Source organism: Mus caroli, unplaced genomic scaffold (genome assembly GCF_978045245.1).
Source record: "Mus caroli unplaced genomic scaffold, Mus_caroli_1 scaffold_12, whole genome shotgun sequence".
Classification (NCBI taxonomy): domain Eukaryota; kingdom Metazoa; phylum Chordata; class Mammalia; order Rodentia; family Muridae; genus Mus; species Mus caroli.
In genome coordinates, this window is record NW_028227267.1 from 19,353,016 (window position 1) to 19,379,478 (window position 26,463).

The 26,463-nt window shown below is 39.5% G+C and overlaps 1 protein-coding gene, 1 non-coding gene and 1 pseudogene across 27 annotated transcripts in view; 2 read left to right on the plus strand and 1 right to left on the minus strand.

Annotated features, from left to right (window-relative positions):
* Slmap (sarcolemma associated protein) overlaps positions 1-26,463 on the minus strand; it is a 122,894-nt gene that overhangs the window by 81,287 nt on the left and 15,144 nt on the right. Inside the window, exon 1 of one of the 26 annotated variants that reach the window (XM_085828462.1) lies at positions 23,850-23,934. The exons of the other annotated variants lie outside the window; for them this stretch is intronic. The gene's annotated coding sequence lies outside the window, so the exon portion shown is untranslated. Of the gene's footprint in view, positions 1-23,849; positions 23,935-26,463 lie in introns of those variants that run through there. 26 annotated transcript variants of the gene reach the window in all.
* LOC115029270 (small nucleolar RNA SNORA71) lies at positions 5,607-5,737 on the plus strand. The gene has a single exon (XR_003834847.1). It is a non-coding gene; the product is annotated as a small nucleolar RNA SNORA71 (small nucleolar RNA).
* LOC110309034 (large ribosomal subunit protein eL34 pseudogene) lies at positions 22,560-22,914 on the plus strand (annotated as a pseudogene).

Below are 26,463 nucleotides of genomic sequence, written 5' to 3' on the forward strand. Positions count from 1 at the left end.
TTCTTGCTCACACACATGTACACACAGAGATATCACACACATGTGCACAGAGATGCCATACAGATATACAAACAATACACAAAATCAATACAGAATATTTAAAACATATCCTAAACTGATAGAAAGTCTAGACATGAGAAAAACTTAAATCAAGTGGAAATAGATAGACTAAATATCTGAGGAAAGACTTATTTTAAATGAATGAAGCAGAAGTGATAGAAAACACCAACATCCTACCCTGACTAAAACAAATAACAGATTGAAGAAATAACAGTCTCTCAACAACAACAAAAGTCCAGGATGGTACAGATTCACTGCTGGATGCTACTGGACCATTAAAGACCTGACATCAGTGTTCTTTATCCTATTCCATAAAATACAATGGGAAAGGGAAAGGATACTACAAACCCCATCTATAAAGCTATTAGTACCTCAATACCAAAAACCAGAGAAAGACACACAAAGACAAACACACACACACACACACACACACACACACACACAGAGACAGACAGAGAGAAAGGAAAACAACAGACTAAACTCCCAGAAACATAGATGTAACAATTCTCAATAAAGAGCCAATAAAATGGCTCAGCAAGTAAAGATGCTCTCCAGGGAATGGAGAGACGGCTCAGCAATTAAAGAGTAGTAGGTACTCTTTAGAGGACCTGGGTTTTAATTTCCAGGACGCACACACACCACAGCTCTCAACCATCTGTAACTCCAGCTCTAAGATATTTGAAACCCTCTGCTAGCTTCCTCAGGCACAAAGTGTGTGCATGGTGCACAGACTTACACGCAGGCAACACACCCATATGAATTAAAAAATAAAATAATTTTTAAACATTTAAAGTACAGATGGAGAGATGGCTCAGCAGTTAAGGGCACTGGCTATTCTTCCAGAGGACCTGGGTTTAAATTCCAGCACTCTCACAGCAGCTCACAACTGTCTGTAATGCTAGCTCCAGGGGTTCTGGTACTCTTACACAGACATACCTACAGTCAAAGCATCAATGCACATGAAATAAAAATTAAAAAAAAAAAATAGTACTTTCCACCAGCCTGAAACCTGAGTTTGATTCCCAGAACAGACAAAAAGGTGGAAAAGAACCAACTCTACATACATATCATGGCAGGCATGTACTCACATACACACACATGTACTATAAATAAAAAGTCTAAATATTCAATAAAATAATTACAAACTAAATTCAAGAACACATTTCAAAGATCATATACCAAGACCAAATGGACTTTATTTCTCGGATGACAGGATGAGTCAACACACACAAATCAATATTAATCTAGCTCATGATCTCAAAATTTAAAAAACAAAAATCACATAACAATAGATCCTCAAAAGGCCTTTGACGAAGTTCAACATCCCTTTACGATAAAACCCCCAGTTCTAGGAGTACTATATCTCAACATAATAAATGCTCCCATCTTAACCACATAACCAACACTGTTACAGGAGAAAAGTGAGAGCATTTGTTTGAAATGAAAATTAGATAAGAGTACCCACTCTCTCTATACCTGTTAAAACAGCTCTTAAAGTCTTCAAGAGCTAAGGAAAGAAGGCAAACTATCCCTGTTTGCAGATATTATGACCTTAAACTTAAGTCTCTCCAGACTCCATCAGAAAACTCGTAGATCTTAAACAATTTCAGCAAAGTAACATGATATAAAATTAGCACAAAGTACTTTTCTATGTACTTGTAACAAACTTGCTGAGAAAGAAATCAGAGGGAAAAATCCACACAACATCTTCCCACTGAATAAAGTACCTAAGGATAAGCCTAGCCACAGAAGTAAAAGAACTACAGTAAAAACTGTGAAACACTGTAAGGGGCCAGAGAGAAGCCTCCATGGTTACGAATGCAAACCACTCTTGCAGAGGACCCAAGTTAGGTTCCCAGAGCTAACAGGCAGTTCACAACCTCCTATAATAACTCCAGCAGCAGGGAATGCAATATCCTCTTCTGGTCTCTCAGAACACTACACAGAGGCACAAATCCACACATAAGCAGATATATGTATGTACATAATTTAAAAAATAAATTTTTAAAAACACTGAAGAAATTGAAGAAGAAAATGGAATATGGAAAGATTTCTCAAACTCAGATTCATAAAAAATACTGGCTTCATTAATGAACACAATCTATATGTCAGTGTAATCAAAACCAAAATTTTAATGGTATTCTAAATAGAACTTGAAAACAAAAAAATTCTGAAGCTCACATTTAAGTACAAATGTTCCTGAACAGACAAAACAATCCTATGAAGAAAGCAAAGCTCCATGTATCCCAATACTTGGCCTCAATTATATTACAAAGACCCAATAACAAAACTCGCACCACACTAGCAATAGAGTCACATGGACTCACGAAACAGAAGAGAGGAGCCAGAAATAAGCCCAAGCATCTACAGCCAACTAAATTTTAACAAAGGTATCAAAGAAAGCTTTGGAGAAAAGACAATCTCTTCAGCACTTGGTGCTGGGATAAATGGATCTCCATCTATACAAGAATACAACTAGATACCTGTCTTCTCACCTTTATACCTTTAAGACCTTACCTCAATGACTCTAATATAGTAACTAAAATTTTAAACACTTTAAAATAAAGGGTTTGCTGTTTATCGTTCCTTTTCAGAGAGCCCATTATCAATTCTTGCTGTTACTTGAACTATTAGAGGCCTTTCATTCCTAGCCTGTGCCTACAATTTGAAGTGTTTCTGTTTGTTTTCCTCTGCAGCTTAGATATACAACCAAGAAATAAACAGACAGGTGGAGAGATTGTTCAGCAGTTAAGAGCACTGGTTGCTTACTTACAGAAGACTCAAGTTCTGTTCCCATCACTCACACAGCAGCTCACTACTGTCTACAACTTCAGTTCTTAGGGAGCTAATGCCCTCTTCTGGACTTGGGAGGCACTGTACACACATGGTGCACTTTACATACGTGCAGGCAAAATACTTACACACATAAACAAATAAAAAAAATTTAAAGAGATGAATGAACAATGAGAATATGGTATATATACACAGTGGCATATTACTCAACCATAAAAAGAGATGAGTGAACAATGAGAATATGGTATATATACACAGTGGCATATTACACAACCATAAAAAGAGATGAGTGAACAATGAGAATATGGTGTATATATACACAGTGGCATATTACTCAACCATAAAAAGAGATGAGTGAACAATGAGAATATGGTATATATACACAGTGGCATATTACTCAACCATAAAAAGGAATAAAACTGAAATATATATTTTAAAAAGACAGAACTGAGACATCATCATAGTAAACAAAGTAAGCTGCATCAGAAAGATAAGCATTGCATGTTTTCTTTCGTATACAGAGTACACATGCACATTGTGCTGGTTAATTCACTGTCAACTTGACTAGATTTAGAATCATCTATGCGACATATCTCCAGGTATTGTCTGGAAAAGTGTTCCCAGGGAGGTTTAAATGGAAGAAGACCCACTCCAAAGGGGGCAATCATCTCACTAGTGGTGCTGGACTGAAAAGAAAAACAAACAGAAATAAAAGGAACAGCAGGATTCACTCTTTGCTTCCTGACTGAGTGGTAGTGTGTGTGGAAAACATCCAACTAGAAAAGGGAGACTATACAGGGAGAAAGGCACCGGTAATGGTGCTTCTTGATTATCAACTTGAAAACATCGCCCTGGAAACAAACTTCTGGGGATGCCTATGAGGGAGTTTTATATTGTGTAGAAAGACTGTCCCTAAATGTGGGTACACTATCCCATGGGCTGGGGTCTCAGATCAGACAAGAAGAAACCAAGTTGAGCACCAGAGTTCATTTCTCTCTGCTTGCTGAGTATGGATACTGTGTGAATAACTGCTTCGTGTCCCCACCATGCTCTCTCCTCAATGATAGACTATACTCTCAGTCTGTGAATACAAATAAACCCGTCCTTTCTTAAGTCTCTCTGTCGGGTATGTCATTACAGCAACAAGAAAAGTAAGCAGTACTAAAGAGGTAGAGTGAACAAGGAGGATAAATACAACATGCTTCCTCCTACATATAATGTACGTGTAATGCATGCATAAACCATGTGTAATGCATGTGCAATGCATGTGTAAAGCATGTGTAATGCATGTGCAATGCATTTGCAATGCATGTGCAATGCATGTGTAAAGCATGTGCAATGCATGTGTAAAGCATGTGCAATGCATGTGTAATACATGTGTAAAGCAGAGAGGGACTATGGTGGGGAAGGGATAAATATGAATGAAGGAAATTATATGTATACAGTGTCATAAAAAAAAAAAAAAAATAGCAGCTTTCCCTGGAAGATCAGGAACAATATAAGGACACCTAGTTCTACCACTATTTTACTACTCAACATTATACTGAAACTTTAGCCATTGGCAAAAAAGACAACAAAACCGAAAAGGGAAAGATAAAATACATCTATTCAGAGATGACATAATCTTCTATGTGGAAACCACACAGAATACAGCAAACACCATTCAAGCTAATAAACGGAACAAAATTTCAGCATATAAAGTTGGCACAGAAAGAGCAACTGTATTTCTCAATTACAGCCCTTTTGTTGGTTTGGAGACAGAGCCTAGACCCTTGTTACCCAAGGCAAATGTTCTACCATTCAGCTGCACCCCTAGCCCAGCAGCTATGTTTCTACATGCTAGCAATGGGCACCCCAAAATAGAAACTAAGAAAGCACTTGCATTGAAAAGAATGCAAAAGAATAAAATACCTATGAATAAATGTTGCCAACGAGGTAAAAGACTTGTATACTAAGGACTATGCAATATCATTAAAAGATCAAAACACTAATAGTAACCGCCTACAGGCCCGTGATTTGCAGATATTTGACGTGCATCACTTCCGATTCTCATAATAAGACTATCAAGAAGATATTAACATCTCTATTTTATAGATTAAAGCACTAAGACTCAGGCATATTAAACGGATTATAACACTCTTATCGCTACTGCTGACTTGACACTATAATTCCAAAACAAAAACACCACAATGCTTGCTTACTTTCTTTCTTAAACTAAGCATTCTCTGATATTTAATTCAAAGCTTCTCATAGAATCTCATAAAATTATTAAATTTTCTTGAAGCAACTTAGAAATTCAATTATTTCAATCACAAATTCACTGTTAGGTCAAATCCTTTTAGTTTACAATGCTTACTTAAGCGCCCAACTATACAGAAAAATCACATATTTAGGAACACTATAAATAAATCAAGAGGATATGAATCAAATAGCTAAGTTCTACAAGATTGATGTGAAATGCAGGTTGGCGTAATTGTTTCTAGGTCACACTTATGTATGAGGGTGGTGACTAGACCAGGAGGAAGAGAAGGAGGAGGAAGAGAAGGAGGAGGAGGAGGAGGATCAGAAGCAGGAGGAACAGGTACATTTATATACAGTTAGGACCCAGCCCTAAAGAACAACAAAAACCACAAGGACAAGGGCAGAAATCCAGGATGGAATGCAAAGAGGGACCTCAGCATTGGACAAGGAAGTTGAGATTTATTATGACAGAAGACACAAATAAAAGATTTGATTAAAATATTGGTTTAGGGCCCTGTATTGGAAAGTGATTGTGGGCTGCCTGTGTCCTGGACATTGATATTGCAGGGGAGGATACTGAAAGCCTTTCTCAGCGTGTGGAAGGTCTGTTTCTATCCTTGTCAATCCCTGGCGCTTTGGAATACATCTTCCTTCCCAGAGTTTCTTGGTCTCCTGGCTAAAACCAGGCTCAGTGAGTATCCTGTACCAGAGCTAGGCAGTTTCCTCAGAGGAAGAGAGGTAGAAGCAGGGCTTCACCTTACGGGGTTTTACTCTGTCCTAGTTTTGCAAGTATCCCGTCAGCCCTGGTTGCATCCTCCTGTGCTGCTCCAGAAGACTGTGAGGTAGGAAGCTACCTGACCCGCCGCCTCCTTGCTCTCCAGGTATTTTGCAGACACCAGATGGACAGAGAGTGGACAGCAAGACCACCACGCAGTGAAACTGGAGACACTACCCACTCAGAGCACCAGGAAACGGCTTTTACTCGGCCTAATAACTGGCTCAGGCATGGGAGACTCCTGCATACAAAGTTTTGACACCAATACTGGAGGGGACTATGTCCTGTCCGTGGGTCCATCTGCTGGTGCCTGGAATGATGACAGTGACAAGAGACTTTTAGTGCATTTGTTGCTAACTTCTCTGCTACTTTCCCAACAACCTCACAGATTTTTTTAAAAAATGGTTTAGGAAAATTATTCTAATCTCTCTGATGACATAGCAGCAGTCAGAGTCACCAGAAATGGGGAGGTCATGATTGCTCACTTTGCCACCAATAATTTAGTCCTTTCTTAGAAAACACACACTTTTTATATACATTTCTTTTTCTAAATAAATTGAAATCTTTAAAGAATTCCTCTGTCGCCAGGCGTGGTCGCGCACACCTTTAATTCCCTCACTCATCACTCGGGAGGCAGAGACAGGCAGATTTCTGAGTTCAAGGCCAACCTGGTCTACAAAGTGAGTTCCAGGACAGCCAGGGCTATACAGAGAAATCCTGTCTCAAAAAACCAAAAAAAAAGGATTTCTCTGTCAATAGTAAATGGCCAAAGCCCTGAGAACAGATATAAATGGCCAAAGCCCTGAGAACAGATGTAAATGGCCAAAGCCCTGAGAACAGATGTAAATGGCCAAAGCCCTGAGAACAGATGTAAATGGTCAAAGCCCTGAGAACAGATGTAAATGGCCAAAGCCCTGAGAACAGATGTAAATGGTCAAAGCCCTGAGAACGGATACTTTTTTTTCTTTAAAAAAAAAAAAAAATAATAAACGGAAATAAAAGCAATGATACAATTCATGAAAAAAAAAAGATTTTTTTCTGAGAAATGACTTTTTTTTCCTTGGCAAATTACTATTTGGGCTAAAAAAAATAAATTCCTTACAAGATTCAAGGGCAAAGGCTCCTGATTTTCTGCTACCACATGATTTGGACATTCAGATAAAGACATCCCTCATGACACCCACTTCTCAGAATAAGTAATACTCCATTCAGCAATCACTAATTGTTTTACATTCTTGAGCTGAAAGTCAGTAACAGTATTATGCTCATTTTCTACCTGTACTTACAGCCTAGGCACACGTCCTAAACATTCCCCCTAGTAAAATTTTGAGACCCAAGTTGGAGAAGTTGTGCAATTTTTTTTTTAAATATTTCCACTCATTTGTTTGTTCTGAGATAGGTCTCACTACAGAACCTGTGGTTGACCTTAAACATACAGAGATCTACCTGTTTCTGCCTCCTGAATGTTCAAATAAAATGTACTCACCACCATGAAATTTTTTTTTGATTTCTGGTCCAGTAGGCTGGATCAGCATGTTAAAGGTACTTGCCATCAAGCCTGAAACCAGAGTTTGTTCCCTGGGCCACACACAGTAGGGAAAAAAAGCTACCATATGAGCCATGTACACGTACACACACACACACACACACTCAAAGAATAAATTTATTTCTTTCACTTCCATGAGAAGCAACACCATTTATTCCCAGAATTCGGCTATATCGAGTTTTATACACAGAGAGTAAAAGCAAACAAGGAATTCATTACTCATCAATGACAAAATAATTCACAATCATCACAGCCACGATGTGCTTGGACGAGCTATTCTGCATGCATTTTTCTCACAGAAGGCACTTGTTACATTATCTTCACAGAACTAATTAGTAATTGAGAATTAAAACAGATTAAGCAACTTGCTAAAAGTGTTCCCAAACTAGTCATGAGGAGAAAGGTGCATTTTAAACATTATGTTTTATTGTTTGTTTTTGAGACAAAATTGTACACATGCAAGCTGTCACCCAGGCTTGCCTTGAACTTGTTATGTAGGCAAGGATGGCCTTTAAAACCTGATTGTCCTGCTCTCTGCTCCCCAGAGATGGGATTGCAGGTGTGAGATTTTAAACTGTTTTAACTTCAACACTCTGCTCTATGATCACTGTTTGTCTGGAAATGTGATTGCTGCTTCTGTTTCTCTCAAGCCTCTATGAAATAGGAATGATGTTATATCACACATGAGTAAGAGAAAGCTGACAATCTGCCCAGGAGGCAGAGCTACAGTAGTAATGGTGAAAATAAACCCAACAGACCTGCTGCAACACCATCTCAGAAGGCAGGCTTTAAAAATGTCTTTCAACAAAAAAAAAAAAAAAAAAAACACAGAGAAACCCTGTCTCGAAAAAACAAAAAAAAAAAAAAAATAAAAATGTCTTTCAAAAATTCACACACGCCAGACGTGGTGGCGCACACCTTTAATCCCAGCACTTGGGAGGCAGAGGCAGGTGGATTTCTGAGTTCAAGGCCAGCCTGGTCTACAAAGTGAGTTCCAGGATAGCCGGGGCTTTACAGAGAAACCCTGTCTCGAAAAAACAAAACAAAACAAAAAAAAAAAAAATTCACATAACAGCTACCTGACACACAGGCATAATTAATTTAGGGTTTTCAATTTCTATGTCCACAAGCATAGTATCTGCTTATACCAGATCTATGCTAGCTCCTTTATATACATTACCTCATCTAAACTCATGCATATCATGATTAAGCACAATCTATTTGAGCAAAGATAGTAGTTAAATGGTATGCCCAAATACTATACAAAAAAGTAAGAACATCAAACAAAACCTCTTCGCAACTACTAAAAATTCCTCAAAGAGTAAAATTAGTCCTGTCCTGAACCTTATTAAAGTGCATACTGAGTTCATTTCCCAGCCCATACCCCAGTCCCTTGCCAGGTGGTGGTAGCAGAGGCAGGTGCATCTCTGAGTTTGAGGCCAGCCTGGTCTACAGAGCAAGTTCCAGGACAGCCAGGGCTATACAGAGAAACCCTGTCTCTAGATAAATAAATACTGAATAAGCATTAAATAAATACTTTAAATATTTAGCTGATTCATATAGTAATATAATACGTAGATCCTAGACTTCTATTGTTTACCTGACACTTCCTGAGCGTTTCTGGTCATGAATTCAGCCAGCAACAACTAATTAGAGAATATGTGACTATCATAAACCACTCACACAATGGAACTGTACATAGCATCAAAGAAAAATGAAATCTGCAGGAACTGGAAAATATTACACTGAGTGAGGTAAGCCATACCCAGAAAGACAAACACTGGGTGTTCTCTCTCATACCTGAACCTTGGACTCACATTTTTAGACAGTTGTGTTTAAGTTGCAGTGAGTGTCAGTAGAGGCTAGGAAGTAAGAGAGCAGACATTGAGCAGGGGGTGTTGAAGGGAGGAGGAAGAGTAAATATATTTATATGAAACTAGAGATGAGAGTACTAGGGAAGAAAAGGGTTTTAAAGAAGAAAGAGGGAATCGAGAATTAGAAGAAATGTGTAATTGGGGGATAGGATCAATCAAAACCAAGAATGCATGAAAAACTCTCATAGGAACCTACTACTTCATAGACATAAAAAAGGAAAAACAGAAGTACTCCACACGGTGGCAAGCCTGCTCCCAGATGTTAGAGGTTTTCACACCAAAATTCCAATGCTGAATGTGGGATGCTCTCCTGTGATTGATTGGCCAGGTCACTTTCAGGCTCCCAAAATACTACAGACTGCATTTGCTCTTGGATAGCCACCACCAATAATGCTAGAACAATCATATACACCTATAGATTTTTCCTGCTTCTATACTGAGCTGCCTAGCAAGATAAGTTCTGAGGGTAACCAACTGCTTTCTGACAGGTCTGAAGCAACTCTACCGAAGAGAATACATGTCTGACACCACAGAACTGGTCAAAAGCCTATGGGAGAAATTCAATAAGTTGAAAACAGCCAGAAACTGGAAACAACCTAGATGTTCCTTAACCAAAGAATGGATAAAGAAAATGTGGTACATTTATACAATGGAATGCTACTCAGCTATTAAAAACAAGGACAGGAAAATGGATGGAACTAGAAAATATCATCCTGTGTGAGGTAACCCAGACCCCTAAAGACATATGTGGTATATACTTACATATAAGTAGATATTACCCATAAAGTACAGAATAACCATGCTACAATCCACAGACCCAAAGAAGCTAAGTAACAAAGAGGGTGCAAGGGAGGACGTTTGACTCTCATTCAGAAGAGGAAATAAAACAGATATTGACGTGGATGGGGAGAGGGATCTGGCTGGAAGAAGGAATGGGGAGGGAGCAAGAGTGGACAGGGATGGGAGGGACAGGAAACAACACACAGAAATTGGTGGGGGAAGGCATCTCTGGGACAAGCCAGAGACCTTGGACAGGAAAGGTTCTGGGAGTCTATGGGGATGACCCTGGCTGAGACTCCTAGCAGCTGTGGATTCGGAGTGGCCACCTCCTGAAGCTTCCAGTAGAAAGAGAAAGACACCAACCCACCCAAAAAATCTTCAACCCAAAACCTGTCCTGCCTACAAGATGTGCGGGATAAAGACAGAGCGGAGATGAGGGATTGGCCAACTAATGACTGGATCCCCAAGAGAGAGAGCCAACCCCTGACACTACTACTGACACTCTGCTTTGCTTGCAGACAGGAGCCTGGCATAACTGTCTCCTGAGAGGCTTCCTCCAACAGCTGATGGAAACAGATGCAGAGACCCACAGCCAAACAATAGGCTTAGCTCAGGGAGCCTTGTGGAAAAGTGGGATTGAGGGAACCGGAGGAGTCAAGGACTCCACAAGACAACCTACACAATAAACTAACCTGGACCCATAGGGGCTCAGAGTCTGAAACATCAACCAAAGAGCATGCATGGGCTGGACCTCTATGCCCTCTACACATATATAACAGATGTGGGTCCCCTAACAACTGGCATGGTCCTCTGACTCCTTTCCCTGCCTGGCCTGGCCTTCTTGGGAGGACGTGCTCACCCCTGGAGAGACCTGATGTGCCAAGGAGAGTTAGTACCCATGGGAGAGCCTCCTCTTCTCTAAAGAGAGGGATGGGGGTAGAGTGTAAGGGTCAGACTAGGAGGAGAGGAGGGAGGGGACTGCAATCAGGATATAAAGTGAATCAATGAAATAAAATACATACACATGAAGAAAACCTAAAAATATGACAATAAAAGGCAACAGTAAGCTTGTCACCTTTCACACAAAGTGTTCAGAAGTAAAGCTACTTCCTTCAAAAAATAAAATCACTGCCTTTTAAAATGTAAGAATTTTCACAGGATCTTCCCTGAGTCCTCTGGAGCAAGCCAAGCTGCCCTAAGCAGCCTGCTATCCCAGAGGTTCCTCATTCTACCCCCACTCCCACCCCTTCTTTACACCCACCTTCATCAGACCTGTGGATCCTAAACAATATAGACAGGAGTCTATCATGGCTATCCTCTGAGAGGTTCCACCCACTAGCTCACTCAGACAGATACAAACACCCAAATAGTGGGTGGAGGTTGGGGACTCTTATGGAAATACAGGAGGAAGGATTTCAGGCCCGAAGAAAATAGGAACTCAACAGCAAGACTAACAATCAACTAACCTGAACCCTTGTGAACCACCAACCAAAGAACATACACGGGTTGGACCTAGGCCTCCCCGCACATATGTAGCAGATGTGCACCTTGGTCTTCATGTGGGTGCTAGAGTGGGGGCTACCCTAAAAGCTGTCGCATGTACATGGGACATGGTCTACTAGCTGGGCTGCCTTATCTGGCCTCAATAGAGTGCCTAGCCTTACAGAGACTTAATTGGGGGACAGGGAGGTACTGGCCCTGAGGAAAAGGAGAGGGGGAAGGAGGAAGGACTGTGGGAAGGAATGGCCGGGAGGGGAGCAGTTGTAAAGTGAGCAGGAAGTAAAGTGAATAAGTAAAAAGTGAAAAATTAATAAACAAATAAATACATAAATAAGAGTTTTCACTGCAACTGTTTTTTTTTCTTTTAAGATTACAGAACTAAGTTCTGAATAGAAAAGCTTTTGCAACCAGCCAGTTCTACTTGGAACTCTTTTAATCTAGGAGTAATTTAAACCAAGAATATTGATATACCTATGGTCTCTAGGATCCCTGCCCTTGAAGAAATGTTACAAAAACGAAAAGGCATAGTATTAATCTTTTAACAACAGCACTGGAAATTTGTTTTTTATCATAATATAAACAGAATTTAAAGTAAGAAACTGATGAGACCTCTGCGAGAGCAAGTACAGATGAGCAGGAGTCCAACCCTGAGACAACTGCGAGAGCAAGTGCAGATGAGCAAGGGTCCAACCCTGAGACAACTGCGAGAGCAAGTGCAGATGAGCAAGAGTCCGTCCAACCCTGAGACAACTGCGAGAGCAAGTGCAGATGAGCAGGAGTCCAACCCTGAGACAACTGCGAGAGCAAGTGCAGATGAGCAAGGGTCCAACCCTGAGACAACTGCGAGAGCAAGTGCAGATGAGCAAGGGATCCAACCCTGAGACAACTGCGAGAGCAAGTGCAGATGAGCAAGGGGTCCAACCCTGAGACAACTGCGAGAGCAAGTGCAGATGAGCAAGGGTCCAACCCTGAGACAACTGCGAGAGCAAGTGCAGATGAGAAAGGGGTCCAACCCTGAGACAACTGCGAGAGCAAGTGCAGATGAGCAGGAGTCCAACCCTGAGACAACTGCGAGAGCAAGTGCAGATGAGCAAGAGTCCAACCCTGAGACAACTCCAAGTTTAAAGGTCAGAAAGCTGAAGAGCAGTAAGAACCTGGGAAAATAATCCACCCCCAACGGCCTTGGAAGCAGGGAAGCGATGAGCTCAGTTGCTCAGGAGAAACATTACCTACATGATTGAAGATTTCCTGGAAGACAAAATCTGGTGACAGGGAGAGAGTTTGGGGACAGGCTGTGAGATCATGGACCCTCATTCAGTTGGCAGGCATACGTAGAGTGATGTCATTGTCAGCTTGCTTGGGAAGGCAGAGCATGTGCTAGTGGAGAATGCTGCAAGCAGTAGCACGCCATTTCTCTTACCTACATGCACAGCTGCTGAGGATTCAGCTGTGGACAGAAACATTGGGAAATAGTCCCGTGTGTACCGAACAGTGTACAGGTTTGGGGGGTCCCATTCCTTAAGTAATAAACATAACAGCTATATTTATAGGACAAAAAGAAAAGAAACTAGGAAAATAATACACAAGTATGAGAAATACCTTGAGAGAAGGTTATCGCCTGGAAGCTGTGTGAGGGATGCTTCTCAGGAATATAGGGTGACTGAGGCTCATCAGAGTGGATAAGGTAAGAAACAGAAATAGCCACTGGGAACAGAAATCTAGACACTACAAATAATCTCGGTCAGAACAACCACTGAAAGGGACAAAATGAAATTAAAAGTACAGTATTGGAGAATAAAAGCCAAATGACTCAAGAATTCTCTTGAATTCAAAAGAAAATAGAGAAGAGTGAAAGCCCGCATATGAAGACAAGTCTTTTAATGGGCTTTGTTTTATAGGGAAGCAAAGAAATAAACAAAACATAGAAGGAAAAGTGACATCAAGAGCCTTTTTTAGAGGCGATATTCCTGTCATACTGCCCAGAGGAGACTCAAATTTCTAGGCTCAAGCACTCCTCTCACCTCAGAGCCCCAAGCAGCTAGACCTCCAGGCATGCACTACTACGCACAACTGTGAAGTGGTTATGTAACAAGAGAAAGCACACTCGAGGCTTTATATAGTTAAGAGAGACAGACCCTCAACAGAGCAGAGGCACCTGCCCTGTCTTCAAGGAATACAGGTCTCCTTAATAAAGTCATCGCATAATAAAGTCATCTAAGGGATGAATGAATAAGAGTATGTCAGGATGAGGAGGACTGAAAAGCCTGAGCAACCATGGATTAGAAACAACACAGCAAGTAGGGCTGGCAAGGAAGAAGTTTGGAGGGATACTAGAAAAATGGAAGACAGAGAAGACAGGAACCTAGACTAGAAAGGTAAGGAGTCACCGAGCCTTTCTTCCAGAATCAAACAGAGTAGAATCTTTGGATACATTTTTTTGGGGGGGAACTCATCACTATAAACGTAGGCAGGGAAGTACTGAAATCAAACTGGTACCTCATTCAGGGCAGTAACTGAGAGGTGCTACACTAAAGCCTTCTAGAAGGCTTATGCTCAGCTATATTCTAAAGTAAATAATGTTTTGAACTTGGACAATGTTAGAAGCAGTAGGAAGGGCTTAATGATATATTCTATGGACTCAGTATTGAGGCACAAGTTTCTAGCTTTGGCTACGTGGGCAGCCCAAGGCTCCGTGTTTGGAAATGCTGGAGCGGGTATGGCTAGTGATTGACTCTTGAGTTTTGAACATTTCACTTTTAGATTCTCTGTAGCACGTTCAGTGAGTAAATATAAGCAGAATAAATAGAAAATGTGACCATGAGCTGGGCATGGCATCCACACTTGGGATCCCAGACACTAAGGAAACTAAGGCTTGAAGACTGCTGGCCTGGACAACTTACCAAGACCTTGTCAAAAAATGCATTTTTAAAAGAGGCTAAGAATACAGCTCCATGATAGAGCACTTGCCTCCTAGGCATGAGGTCCCAGACTCAAGCCCCAGTGGTACAAATATGCAAAGGAAGGGGAAGGGATGGAGAACTGAGGAAAGTAAGATCCACAAGAACAAAAAGCACAAGTCTTAACTGATCAATAGTGCTACCTGAACTAGATGCTGGAGAGGAGGCTCGGGGGTTAAAAGCACAAACTACTCTTGCAGAGGACCCAAGTGATTCCCAACACATATCACACCACTCACAGCCAACCACCAATAACTGCAAATCCTGAGGATCCACTGGCCTCTGGGGTACCTGAAGTCATGTGCACACAGACATATACACATAATTTAAAATAATAAAAAATAATTATATAAAGTAATACTGATATAACTGAAAAAACAAACTCCTTAAGGAGAAACCAGGAAGGAAAATGTTTGAAATAATTTCTGATAGAATAGTTCAAAGTGTACAAGGGGGAAAAGAAATCAGGAAAAACAATACCTACAAAGGTCAGAAAAAAGTCAAGAGCTACCTACTACTTATAGAATACATATAGAAGTCATGCTGACCCAAATAAACTGCCAAAAAAACAGAAGAAATCTAGCAAAGCCACAGCACATTACAACCCTGAATCTCTAATCCCAAAAGCCAAAATGTACAGGAGTATTTCTTCTTGGGATCCAAAAGAAATCAAGGCAATCAGAATGAAAAAGACTGATGGGATGAAATAAATATATTACTACCTATACAAAGATCAGTTACCATTCTAGTAGAAGACAGTGCACCATAAAGAAAAGTATTACTGTATTCAGTTGGTTATATGCTATTTTGGTTTCTGGGTTTAATTTTCTTTTTTGGAGACAGGATCTCAGTATGTAGCCCATGCTGCCTCTAGATCCTCTTCAGTCTCCTCCCCTGAGTTGTGGAACTTCAGCTGTCTACCAGCACATCTGACTTTACTCTTAATAAACAAACACTACTACAAAGCATAATAAAATGAACAGGAAGATGCTTTCCTTATCATCCCCAATTTCTTGACTGCCTCATCTCTGATTTCATGTAAACCTATCAACAGTATAAAAGCCACACCTCCCTATATAACACAGAAACATGCTTACGTACGGGTAATGTACAATGTGGTTGTAATTATGCAACACATGATTAATACAAATAATATCAGAAATGAGAACAATTCTTTGATGTTAGAAGGAAAATAGATTCTCACTACTCGCTTTGAAGCGCCCCCTTACCCCTCTTTTGGTAGCTAATTTGTCATCTATTCTCCTGCTGTACTAAAACCAGCTGAGAGTGAGGCAAAGACGCTTGTTTGGCCCACCATAAAAAGAACCACACAGGACATTTTAAAAGCTCACAAGTGTACTTTAAATGAGTCCACAGAGCAAGTAGATGAGGAAGGACAGGACAGAATTTTTCCTTGGAGAGGCATGGGGTGGAGTCCTGAGGAGTGAGTCACTGAGGAACAACTAGCTTCAGGATTTAGCCAAAGCTAAAGAGCAGCATGCAGACTACAGAGCAAACATTCAGCTCTCCCAGCAACAAAGAAACAGCCATGCTAGGCTAGCAACTCCTGAGAAAGAATTAAAAGAAAGACCTGACCAGACCTACCAGTATAGCACCTGGGAACATTTAAAGCTGTTTGTTTTTGGTTTATCTCTCTTTTTTAAATTTACCACTAAAATTTTAAATTGTATTCAAAAATTAAAATAAAAGTTATCTTGGACTCACTAATTCCAAAAACAAGTTGGTGTTACTTTCACAACCTTTCTAGCAGTAGGTATGGAGCTGGTTCCCTATGACAACCAATTTGTGCTTTGTTACGTATGTATTTCCCCCTCTTTACACTGCTGATAACAGGATCCAGAGCTCTACAACACAAGCGTGAAGCACATCACATGCTTTATCACTGAACCTCAGAGCTCTAGTTTTTATTTGCTTGCTTGCACGCTTGCTTGATTATTTTAGGTTTTTGAGACAGGGTCTTAACTGTGTGATCAAAGCTGGCTCCACTCGCTTTGTAGCCTGGGTCATCCTTAAGCTCTCAGTCCTCTTCCTCAGGATTCCATATGCTGCCCTGTCTGCCTTAAACCTCTATCTTGAATCAACCAACGGCTTTCTTCTCTGGGTGACATAAACCACCGGGGTAGGCTTTGAGAGTTTCCAACTGTGCCCCATTTCTGGTCTGCTCCCCACTTCCAGCATGCGGGCAGAAAAATGACCTCCCTCTTGCTGGTCCCACTGCCACACCTGCTGCCTGCTGCCAGCTGCCAGCAGCCACACAAGATATGGGCTCTCCCTCTGGAACCATAAGCCAAAATAAACTTTCTTCCCAAAGTTACCTTGGTAGTGGTGCTTCATCACTGTAACAAAAAGTAACCATAGGACAATCAGAGAAACAAAAACAAACAAGCAAAATTTTCTTGTTTCTTGGTCATTTGTAGAAATGATGACCCCTGAAACAGATATTCACTTCAGATACCCTGCACAATAAGGGGAAACTTCTAAAGATATAAATAATAATAAACTAAAAAAAATTATTGAAATATGAAACTAATTTATTTCAGTAGCCTTCATTTAGGGTTACAAAATGAACTTTAACATATTAACTAATTCTAAGAGTAATATGTTGATTTATTTCTTACTAAAAGCTGGATATAGTCTTTTCTGGGATTAAATTAAGTAACACCTATACAACTACTAAATTAAATACATAAATATACTCTACCAATTCCAAGCTGACTTTCAAAAGCCATAATGTTAACTTTTCCTATAAATCAATAGGCTAGTCAGCTTGCTGTAACATTACCTTGGCCCTTATGCTCTACCCTAAAGTTAAAATATCAGATGAAGAAAAAGATACAACTAAGGAATACTATACTGCAACTTACCACAAACAGATTAAAGTACACACCAGGGCTTCAAAATAAAGGGTAAGTAAGATTTTAGTGCTGCATTCTCCAAAAACCCTCATAGATTAAGGCCTGAAGAAACTAGATACAAGAGCCCAAAATAAGACAGCACAATGTGAAGTCAGAAGAAGAATTTAAAATCCAAACTACTCCACTTTACAAACTGGCAAACTCCACAATTTCAAATATACCTAAACAGAATACTAGGTAAAGTTTTAAATGATATACAAATTTAACAACCACCATTTTGGGTAAAAATATCCCTGGCATTAAGTAACTACATAAGAGAGGTTATTGAGCCCTAAGCCACACCCAATATTACTTCCATTACACATAATTCATTTAATTTTCATAATCCCTATGAAATGCTATTATTCCCACAAGAAAACTAAGGCCACACAGCCAATGAGAGGTAGTATAAACTTAATGCGGTCATTTCCATAGCTACAGTCCCCAATTTGTCACACTTGACTTCTCAGGTCTTTATCACTCTACCGTAGTGCCTTCTAAATCATAAGTCCAATGCTGGAAAGATGTCTCAGCAGTTAAGATACTGCTGCTCTTCCAAAGGACTCAGGTTCAAACCCAGCACCCATATAGCAGCACACAACCGCTATAACCCCAGTTCCAGGGGATCTGACACCCTCTTCTGGCTTCTGTGAGCGGCAGGCATGCACATGGTACACAGACATGCACAGAGACAGACAGCCATACACATAAAATCAATTAATTAAAATTTTAAAAAAATAAATAAATCAAATTTCTCATTCTGTAGATGAATAAATTGTTTTGCTACAAAGACAAAAAGTTAAAATTCACATGTCGGGCTGGAGAGATGGCTCAGCGGTTAAGACTGCTCTTCTAGAGGTCCTGAGTTCAATCCCCAGCAACCACATGGTGGCTCACAACCATTTGTAGTGGGATCTGATGCTCTCTTCTGTTGTGTCTGAAGACAGCCACAGTGTAGTCATATAAATAAAATAAATCTTTAAAAAACCAAACAAACAAAGTTCACCAGTCTGTAATAGCAGAACTGGTACTGACCAAGAGGGGGCTTTTTACCTATGATCCTTTCCAAAAATAATTTATTTACATTAAATATGTCTTTAGTACCTCAGAACTGCAGATACAGAGATAGGCAGAGCTCTGTGAGTTCAAGGCCTGCCTGATCTTTACAGAGTTTTTCAGGCCAGCCAAGCCTACTTAAAAAAGACCAAAAACAAAAAAATTTTTTTCAAATGATCATTGAAGTCAGAATAACAAAATTAAATACTGAACAAAATCAAAACAAATACTTCAAGCTTTCAAGAATAAGCTGCTGTCAACAGCATAATATGTTTACTCTATATGCTGTAAACAATAAACAGTCTAACTTCCTGTACTATCTCTTTAAAGAATTATAAACATACCCATTATAATGACACATTTGCCTCTTCTACTTATATCACTCCACAGGACTTACATTTCATCTAAATTTTTTTATGTCATTAAATTTTTGGCAGGGCTGATGAGATGACTCAGCGAGTAAAATCACTTGCAACACAAGCCTGACAACTCCATGCATGCATCATGCACACACTTGCCTGTACAAACATACATATGCAAGCACACATAGTAATAAGTTGAAATTAAGCAAATACTTTTGTTGACAATATGATTTAATGACTATGTAATATTTCATTACTCATTAATCTGGACCTACCAGGTTTATTGAATATATAGAATATGTTTTGTAATCAGTTCCTGGGTTAAAATTATTCTGCTTTCATCTTATGTGTTCTATTTTGTTATACCATAGAAATATGAAGTCCATGCCCCCTTTGAGTCCTTTGATCCTCCTGCCTCAGCAGCCTCTGTAACGCCAAGATCTCAGATGTGCACCACCACAATTGTTTTGAAGCTCTTAATAATACATCTTTAAACATTACCTATAACAAGGTTCCTAGGAATGGTACACATAGGAAGCCACAGGCATATGGTTACTAAATTAGCCAAACTCTGCTAAGCACTTCACAACATGCCAACCTGTATTTGAGTTTTTTACATATTGATGTTGATTTTTGTCAACTTGTTGAAATAAGAAACACCTTAGAAAAGAGTAAGGTACGTCTTGGGTTCCAAGGAGGACTAACTGAGGGGGGAGACTCTCCCTGAAGAGGGTGGCACCCGCCATCCATGAGCTAGAGGAAAGCTAGATGGGTGTTGACTGCAATTTCCCTTCTTGGCTTCTTGGTCCACCAAGATAGGAGGAGTCCCAACCGCATGCTGCTGCATCAACTCCATCACACCTTCTCTGCCACAAGAAACCCCTCCCTCATTAGCTGCCTTCTGTCAGGGATTTTGATTACTGTGACAGGAAAAGTCTAACTAATAAGTACATTTGTTCCAAGGTGTGTTCTTTCACAGCACAGATATTCTAAGTGTTTCATAAGGATCCTATGACAGAAGAAGTGACAGCAATGACTTGCCCAAGGTGATGGAAGGTGACAGAGCCAGGATTCACAGCCATCTGTAATGATTGGGCTCCACAATCCAGGCAAACCTTGGACACATGTATATAGCAAGACTCTGTCACAAAAAACAAGAAAGGAAAGATAGATAGATTATGAGAGGCAAAAAGGGAGGAGGCGAGGATGAGGAACAAAGAGAGGTGAGAAAGGAAAAAGAGGAAAGGCGGTGGGTAGAAAAAGGCAGGCAAGCAAGAAGACAGTATGAATATACATATATGCAAGTAATAATATAAATGAAGAAGAGACCATTAATTTGAAAGAGAGATGAAGAGGTATATGGGGAGGCTTGCAGGGAAAAAAAATGATTTAATTATACTATAATCTCAAAAATATCAAAAATAAAAACCTTGGCCTAGTGTTGTGACACACACCTTTGATCCCAGCACTCAAGAGACAGGGGCAGATAGATCTCTATGAATTTGATGCCAGCCTGGTCTATACAGTGAGACCCTGTCTGAAAAAAACTAAATGGATCTGAATAGGCATTTCTCCAAAATACTGATATACAAGCATAGGTATGGTAGTATAGACCCAGCTGAAGGATGAGGCAGGAGGATGGTGGGGTGGAAGTCAGCCTGGGCAGGACCTTGTATCACTGCACGTACGTCACCAGAGAGAAGATGAAAGGGTCAGTGTAAGTACTCACTGGAGAACTACAAAGCAAAACCTGAGCTGTCACCGCAGACTCCCAAAGAGTCTCATCAGAAGATAAAGGCCTCAGACGCTGATAAAGTACAAAATCATATATCCACTTTGAAAAGCAGATTGGCAGTTTCTCAAAATGCTATTATACATAGAGTTATACATGATATAGCAATTTTACTTCAGGTATATACACAAATATACTAGAATATATGTAGCACAAAACTTGTGCACAAATGTATACATAATAGCCAAACAGAGAAAATCGAGATAACTTAAAAGTTCGTGAATGGATGGCTGGATACATACAGTGGGTTACTATCCGCAATAAATAAAACAAAGTGCTGGCCAACACTACAACTGGGAGAGGCCCTGAAAACACTGCTGAATGAAAAGTACACGGGAAGGCATGTCACATAATTCCATTTAAACAAACGTCCAGATAGCCAGTCTACAGACAAAGAAACACGAGTGGCTGCAGGAGTCTGGCAGAGAGGAGGGATCGGGAAGTGAGTACCACACGGACCACAGGCACTCTGGAGGTGGACTGACAAAACATTCTGGAACTACCAAGTGGTAACAGTTGTGGACCTCTGTAGATATACTAAACACTGCAGTGTACATGCTAGAAAATTAAAAATAAATTAAAAGTACAGCTAAGAAATACATGAAGATTTAAACTTTGAAATAAAACACTCAGAAGTAGTTAAAACTGTAATTATATGACTTTTGAGAAAGAACTGGGAATATTAAAAGTCAAGGAATAAAAACGAGGACTTTGTGGTAACTGTAGACAATAGAGACAAAGATGGAGATGTCAAACCTATCAAAAAAAAAAAAAAAAAATTAAGAACCAGGAAAGAACAGTGCTATGCACAGAAAAGTTTTTAAAGTTCCATTAAAAGCGCATCCTGGGGAACAGGAGTGTAGAGCGACAGTATGCCTGTGACCAGACCTCTCTCCTCCCTGCTCCCCAATACCCTAAAAGTAAATTAACCTCAATGCCTGAGTTATCCACATGAAAGACTCCCTGGTGACCTTTAATTTAATGAAGGATCACAGGAGTGATAGGGGAGACAGTCAAAGGACATAGAAAGTACATACAACAGAGGGATATGGACAGACTGCATCAAATGCAACACTGCCACAGGACGGTTGTATAGGACAAATGGACTGTGTTAAATTTCCTAGCAATCATCTGTCCTAGATGAGCTGAGGGGACAGAAGCTGGGTGGCGGCACACTGTACACCAGAATGTCAAGTCCACTGGGCAGAGACGTGATAACCCAGACCTGTGAGGAGCTCATAGGAAGTGCTCAATGAGTACTGCACTTTAAAATTATTACATTATCACATATGGGTCAGGAAATTAGAAATGGAATTTAACAAATGAAAAAAACAAAAACAAAAAACAAACAAACAAAAAATAACAAAGACTGAACTCTCAAGTCTGAAACTAAAGATCAGGGAAGAAAAGAATTTCCTTAAAAATACCCATAAGAGTAAACTAAGGAGGCCATCTTACTTTATTGTTACTAAATGCAGCTACCCATATTAATAAATTTCCTTTTTAATATACTACAGCTCAAATCCAGAGTCAGAAGATGCTAAGCAAAGATACTCTTACACTGACATATATTCCTGGCCCTTTGTTATTTATAATGTCATTATATTTTTTAAAAAATACGTAAGTGAGTCTATACAATTCTTAAAGAACTTGCTTTTTAAATAATATAACTATAAAATATCCACTCAGAATGGATATTTCTGAAAACTCTGAATGCACTGTAGCCAGGCTGAGCACATAATCAATGACACAGCACTTGTCACATATAAGTAAGGCCCTGTGTTCAATACATGACATCTCCATCATAGTCCACTTAAGGAATATAAAATACAGAAAACAAAAAATATGGTTTAAGAAAAACAAAACAGGTTCTTCCTCTTCCAGGGACAGTGCTTAGAGGCGCTCAGTATGGTCCAGCAGTTGACATATCGTCAAAGGCTTTCCTACAACACAGCCTCTAACAAACGAGGCTGTCTCGAACCCCTGGCAACAGGATTGTTTACCTTTATACCAAGGAGGTTGGGGAAAGCACCTAAATCTGCATGTGGCCTGTGCCTAGGCAGACTTCGAGGGCTGCCTGCTGTGAGAGCCAGAGCAGTCCTTATGAGGTTGTCTAAGACAAAGATGCAGGTAAGCAGGGCCTATAGCTGCTCCATGTGTGCCGTGTGTCTGTGACAGGATCAAGCAGGCTTTTTTTATTGAGGAGCAGAAAATCATTGTCAACGTGTTGAAGGTACAAGCACAGAGTCAGAAAGCAAAATAAACATGCAGCTTTAATAATTACAAAAACAGAAAAAAGAAAATCAGAACAGATACAATTATCTAAGAAGTCTAAGGAAGAAATGGAAAATCAAACTGTAAAAAAAGTTAAGTATTAACTAAACTTAGAACAATAAGCTGTTATGATCTACTCAATATTAACTACATACATATATACATACACCCATATATCAACAAGACAACCTTCCAACCTAAAGTTCAAGCCAATCAAAAAGAAAACAGCATAAAGACAAATACTAAAACAAAGTAAGGATCATTTCTTACTGACTGATTCAGCTCATGTATATAACTTTCACTGAGAAGGAAATGACATTTTTACACTGAAGCATTATCACATATGAAAAGTATAACGAAACCAGTAAAATCAAAACACTTGTAAACATCACTAAGAGTGCCACTTTTTAAATATTTGATTAACATAATTACTATAAATTTTTGCTCATTAAAGCCAAGTGCTGTTACTAGAGTAACTATAAGCATCACTAGTTAGTTCACCTCACTTTTCTTTTGAAACAAGATAGCTGAAGCAATGCAGTTAAAGAAGCTCAAGCTGCAAGACTATTCTGAACACAGCAAAAAGGGCAACCACAAACTATCCTTCTCTATTTCTCTTATCAGAAAGCTTCCATAATCATTATTTGAATCTAATATGTAAAGCAAAATTTGAAATTAGATGTCAAATTAATTAATTTTAAATTCAGTAAAGGATATAAATTATGAAACCTTTGCTACACAATAAAATTATAATCTTCTGAGGATGTAATCTGAGCAGTTTAAATGCCATGCCAAAAGGCTTAAGGAACGTGTGGAGTTTTCTGGTAACAATAAGAGGTTCATTTAACAGGGTTTTTGAAAATTATATTGAAAATACTAAAATAAACCTTAAAAAGTAGTCGTAATCCAGGAAATGTGTCATACCTTAACTTTTGGAGGGCACTCTCAATATGTTTTCAAGACTCAGAAAGTCAGTTTCGTGGTAGCCATGTTAGCAGAGTTGCACTGTCCAAAGGAAGTGACAGTGCAGATTGTGGGTTTTGACATCCACAGTTTACAATAGATAAACATTGTGCAAAGAAAGAGTGCTAAAGCTCAACAGAGTCACAGCTCTGGGCTGGAGATGAAGTGCACGCCTGGGAATCCAACGCCTGGGAAAGCTGAATGAAAAGTTCACACGCTCAAGATTAAGCTAAACTTTTATTATTGGCCAAATGCAGAGTAAAAGCTGACACAAATCAGCTCTCAGAAAGCCTTTCTCCACAGACTTCAGACACAGTAGTTACATACATACTTATATTCAAAGTCTTCTCAAACAATTTTTTTCTCTCAATAGTAATACAAAGTTAAGTTATAAACTTTTCAAAACTCAGAACATTAAAAAAAATTACCTAGCAAGATTTTGCTGAAAGGACCCAGATATAGCTGTCTCTTGTGAGGCTATGCCAGGGCCTAGCAAACACAGAAGTGGATGGTCACAGTCAGCTATTGGATGGATCACAGGGCCCCCAATGGAGGAGCCAGAAAAAGTACCCAAGGAGCTAAAGGAGTCTGCAACCCTGTAGGTGGAACAACGATATGAACTAACCAGTACCCCCAGAGCTCGTCTCTCTGGCTGCATATGTAGCAGAAGATGACCTAGTCGGCCATCAGTGGAAAGAGAGGCCCATTGGTCTTGCAAACTTTATATGCAGGGGAAAGCCAAGATCAAGAAGTGGGAGTGGGTGGGTAGGGAAGTGGGGGGGAGGGTATGGGGTACTTTTGGGATAGCATTGGAAATGTAAATGAAGAAAATACCTTAAAATTTTTTTAAAAATTAAAAATGCAAAACAAAACAAATCTAAAAATAAAAAAAAATATACAAGAACATCTACGGCTACTGAATTTCTAATTCATGCTGTACTATAAAGCTCAAAATTCCAATATATATAATGGACTGAGTCACAATCCATTAGCACAATATGTAGTTAACTCAGGATTTCAACTAACAAGTAAGCCTATGAAGGAATACCTGAATTGTATGGCATTCCTCACGCCAGTCACTCCTGTATATGGACAATTAACAGAGACTTCATGAAAGTAGCAACAATTAAAACTAAGAACAAACAAGTTATCAACAAGTATAATACACAGGCTTTCAAAGCAAAATGCTTAATTATACTCTACACCCCTCAATCAAGCATTTCAGAGTAATTACACTCACCAACTCACTGAGCCTCCAAATCTACTACTTTGAACATCCCTTAAGTTACTGAGAAGACAGCTCTGGTATAACATGAATGTGGAATTAAACCTCACACTCATGTGTTAAAGAATGGGTCTCACGAAATCTTCTTAGGTAAGATTTGAGGAAAATGATAAGTCATGAGGGCTTTGACAATCAAAAGATTAATCCATTAAAAGATTTTTATGAGAAGATTGTGGAAACTGGGCCTCACTGGAAGAAGTGGGTTACTGGAGGTCAGCTTTTAAGGGGTATATCTTGCACACAGCCTCTTCCTCTAATGTCCTGTTTCCTAGTTGACCTGAGGCAAACAGAGCAGCTTTTCTTACCATGTCTTGGTGCCATGATGCTAAAAACAATGGAATCAGGAAACCAAGTAAACACACTCATGAATACTGTCGAGCTAGGCTGACTGCAGTGATGGAATCAGGAAACCAAGTAAACACACTCATAGAGCTGGGCTGACTGCAGTGTAGTGGCTCAGTTAGTGGGATGCTTTCCTTACGTGCACAAAGCCCTGGGTTTGATCTTCAGTACTGGGTAAGTGTGTTGGCACATGCCAGTAAGCCCAGTGCTCAGGAAGTAGGGGCAAACCAGGAGTTCAAAGTCATCTGTGGATACACAGTAAGTCCAAAGCCAGGCTTTTAATCTTTCATTAAAAGAATTTTAATCTTTTCATTAAAAATATTTTAATGAAACTAATCCATTAAAAGATTTTTATGGGAAGATGGTGGAAGGTGTGCTATATGATAATCTTATATATTATCATCAACAACAAATAGAGGTCAAAACATATAATACTAGGATAGTAATAGCATGATTACCTCACCTATATAATTATTCTGTTTCATAGTCTAGTAGTGCTATGGTTTGGATGCTGAATGTCTACCACAAGCTCAGGTGTTAAAGATGCAATACAATGGACGGCAGTATTGGGAAATAAAGGAACTTCTATACTAGGACACACTAGAAGGAACTTAGATCACTGGGAACGTGAACATGGAGAACAGTATGTGACGCCAGTCACCTCCTCTTTCTCTTTTATGTTCCCTAGCCACAAAATAAATAGCTATGCTCAACCACACACTCCATGGAAAACAGCAACGAAAACACAAATACTAGGAACTCGAACAATACTTTTGAATGAACAGTGGGTCATTGAAAAAAAAAAATCAAGGTAGAAATATTAAAATTCTTAGAACCAAATGAAAATGACAGCACAATTTACCAGAACCTCTAAGATACAGCTAGAAAAGTCCTAACAAGAAAGTTTATATATAAATGTTCACATTAAACATGCAGAGACAGTTCAAG